Source organism: Gavialis gangeticus, unplaced genomic scaffold (assembly GCF_001723915.1).
Source record: "Gavialis gangeticus isolate Ggan-Ray unplaced genomic scaffold, GavGan_comp1, whole genome shotgun sequence".
NCBI classification, from domain to species: Eukaryota; Metazoa; Chordata; order Crocodylia; family Gavialidae; genus Gavialis; species Gavialis gangeticus.
Window position 1 is genome coordinate 9,435,748 of NW_017729014.1, and position 2,854 is coordinate 9,438,601.

The 2,854-nt window shown below is 47.1% G+C and overlaps 1 protein-coding gene across 1 annotated transcript in view; it reads left to right on the plus strand.

Annotated features, from left to right (window-relative positions):
* GNB1 (G protein subunit beta 1) overlaps positions 1–2,854 on the plus strand; it is a 136,275-nt gene that overhangs the window by 31,097 nt on the left and 102,324 nt on the right. The gene's annotated exons all lie outside the window — the stretch shown is intronic.

Sequence of the window (2,854 nt, forward strand, 5' to 3'; positions counted from 1 at the left end):
AGGGACACGCGTTTCCTATGGGACAAATAGCAGCGGCACATATTTGTGCTGCTGCTATTTGTCCCTGGGCATGCTCCTGCATGCGTGGTCCAGCATGTGGCAAATTGTCCCGGATGAGGTAGGGGAGGCTGGAGCTAGCACCTGGGGGCCTCCCAGGCCAGCAGCGGTGGCAGTCTGGGCACTCGGATCGTGGCCAGCAGCCAGAACATGGCTCTGGCTGGCCAGGCTCCTTTTCTAGTGGCACATGCTGCTGCTATGCGTGCTGCACCACTTTTTTTTATTAGTGGGTTTTTTTGATACCAGGATCTCCTGGTGTCAAACTCTGGCCCCCCCCCTCCCCCCCAAACAAAAAAAAACAAACACAGTGAATACTTGCACATATGCTGTGTACAGCTTGTGGCACTGCAAACCACATGTGTGCGCTCATGGGAACGCGTCTCTGAAGTTTCTGTAAAACTACATGGCTGATGCCCTTTGCAAAATCGGGTGCTCGTACTAAAGGTCCTTGGGACAGAGTTTGTTTTTCTATGCTGTAAAGTGTATAATCCACCTCTACGAGGAAATGCAAGTAGTTACTTTAATGCTGAACACCATTTCTTTCCTTTTAAAGCTCTATGCTTCCAGTTGTGAGACACTTAAAAGTTGTACAGTATTTATCTGAATCTAAAACGACTTCAAATTTAAGATCCCCCCCCCCAATAGATATTATACATGGAAAATTATAAAATTGTTATGCTTTTTTCATCTATGGAGTGTAAGTATTGAAAGGTCATCTTAAACTAGTCATCCTCTTAAGCAGTGGCAAGGGGTAGGCAGTTGCCCTGTGCCTGTTCCACAGCCATTTGTTTCCCCACCACTTGTCTTTTTTTGCCTACCTACCACTTGCTGTATTCAGCTGTTCTGACTCTGGCCAGGGTATGGGGCACATGGTGGATCTGGCAGTGGGCCAGGCAGCAGCCGCAGCTCCAGCTCTGGACCCAGATACAGAACTACAGCAGGTTCCCTGCTCCTACATGAACTCCCCCATGTTTTCCCTCCCATCTCCCCGACTGCTAGGCCTGCCCTGGAAGGTACTCGGATCTAATCCAAGATGAGGCTTTTCTTCCCATGTTAAATGGGAATGGGGGGGGGGGGTCGAACTTGTCTTAGATTTGAGTAAATAGGGTGTATTGTCCAGCTGACATGTGATTACTCCTATGCTTAACTTTAAGCACATGGTGAAATGCTGGCTGCACTGGGGTCTATCACCAAGGAGCTGTTTGTTTCTTTATTTTTTTTATATTAATTCTGCTCATGGAAAATATGCAGAACTTTTTTTAGCTATAATTATTTAACTTCGCTCTCCTTGAGGAATGTATTACATTGATTGACCAGCTCTCATATTTTGGGGATTTTGGAATTGTAAGAATGTGTGGAAGTCATGCATGATGCTAAATGGAGCATTGTAACACTTAAAATAAACCAAGGTAATCAATTACATTTTCTTAAATAGTCTGCTGAAAACAGGAACAATAGATGATACTCAGCTTGATTCAGTTGAGGTACTGACGGTAGGCATGGATTTGTAGAGTGAAAGGGATTACTAGCCTACTTCTAAAAGGTACATAGAAAAATGGAATAGGTGACATTTTGAAAGTTTCATCTTTAAATCTGTATGTTTTAGAATTGCTCATATAGTATATCTTCCTGTAGTACACTGGTAGTTATTTAAAAGAATGCACTAGATTTTGCTCACTTCTATGCTTAAGTAGATTTAGATAGTGGGTAAATCCTTCATATTGTTTAAATAAAAATATTTTTTCACATCTTTGTTACCTTGACTATTTTTAATTGCCAGTGTTGTGTGTTTGGCTGCGTGGGAGCAATCTTCCTTTCCAGTTCAGTCTCACAAGTGAGGGTCTTAATGCTCATACCGATGTCACCTTCCATTGTGGTAGTAATGCCCTCAAAAACATATGTGACTTATATCAGGATTGCTGGAGAAGAAATTTGTGCTAAGGAACTAATGTATTATTATGCGTCAAACTCAAACTGATCTTGTTTAGTACATTGAGAGAATGCTTCCCTGAGAGCAGGGGTGATTAACCTCTGGCCCATGGGCCAAATCCAGCCCACAGGGCTCCCCATGGGTCAGGAAATTTGGCAGTGGGAGAAGTAGTGGCAGTACTGCCACCCCTCCCCATTGCCAAAATCTCAAGCCAGGCCATTACCCTCCCCCTACATGGTGAAATGGGTGCTAGGTTGCACCCTTTTCCCTCTACAGGGCTGGGTTGGGGCAGTCTGTACCCCTTCTTCCTGTGGTCTGGATCTGGCCTACCAGCCCATTCTATCTGGCCTGTGAGGCCCCTAAAAAATTTAGAAAATTTATATTTATCTGTTCCTGGCTGTCTGTCAAAGATGACAGGAGCCGGGGCAATAGGACCCAGGGGGAGCCAGCAGGACTCGCCAGCAAGGTCAGCCCAGCCCTGCCCCACTCCCAATGGGAAGCCTCTGCCTGCTGCAGTTTTCACTGCTTCCCTCCATGCCTGCTGGCTGCTCCAGCACCACATGGCTTCTGGCTGCATCACCAGACTGCAGGAGCACGGGGACCGTGCAGGTACCCCAGGGCCAGGAATGGGTGGCGTGCATGCGCGCACGCACGCACGCACATGTGTCCCTGCAACGAGAGGGGAAAGAGAGAGGCAGAGGGAGCAATGAGTGAGGGGAACAGAGAGAGAGTTTTGCGTGTGTGTCGTAGGGCGAGTCCCACATGCACACCCCACCATACACATGCACCCATACCCCCTTCGCACTGGCATAAATGCAAGCACCCACACCCCAGCCACCCTTCTCCCCACAAACCCCATACCCCCCA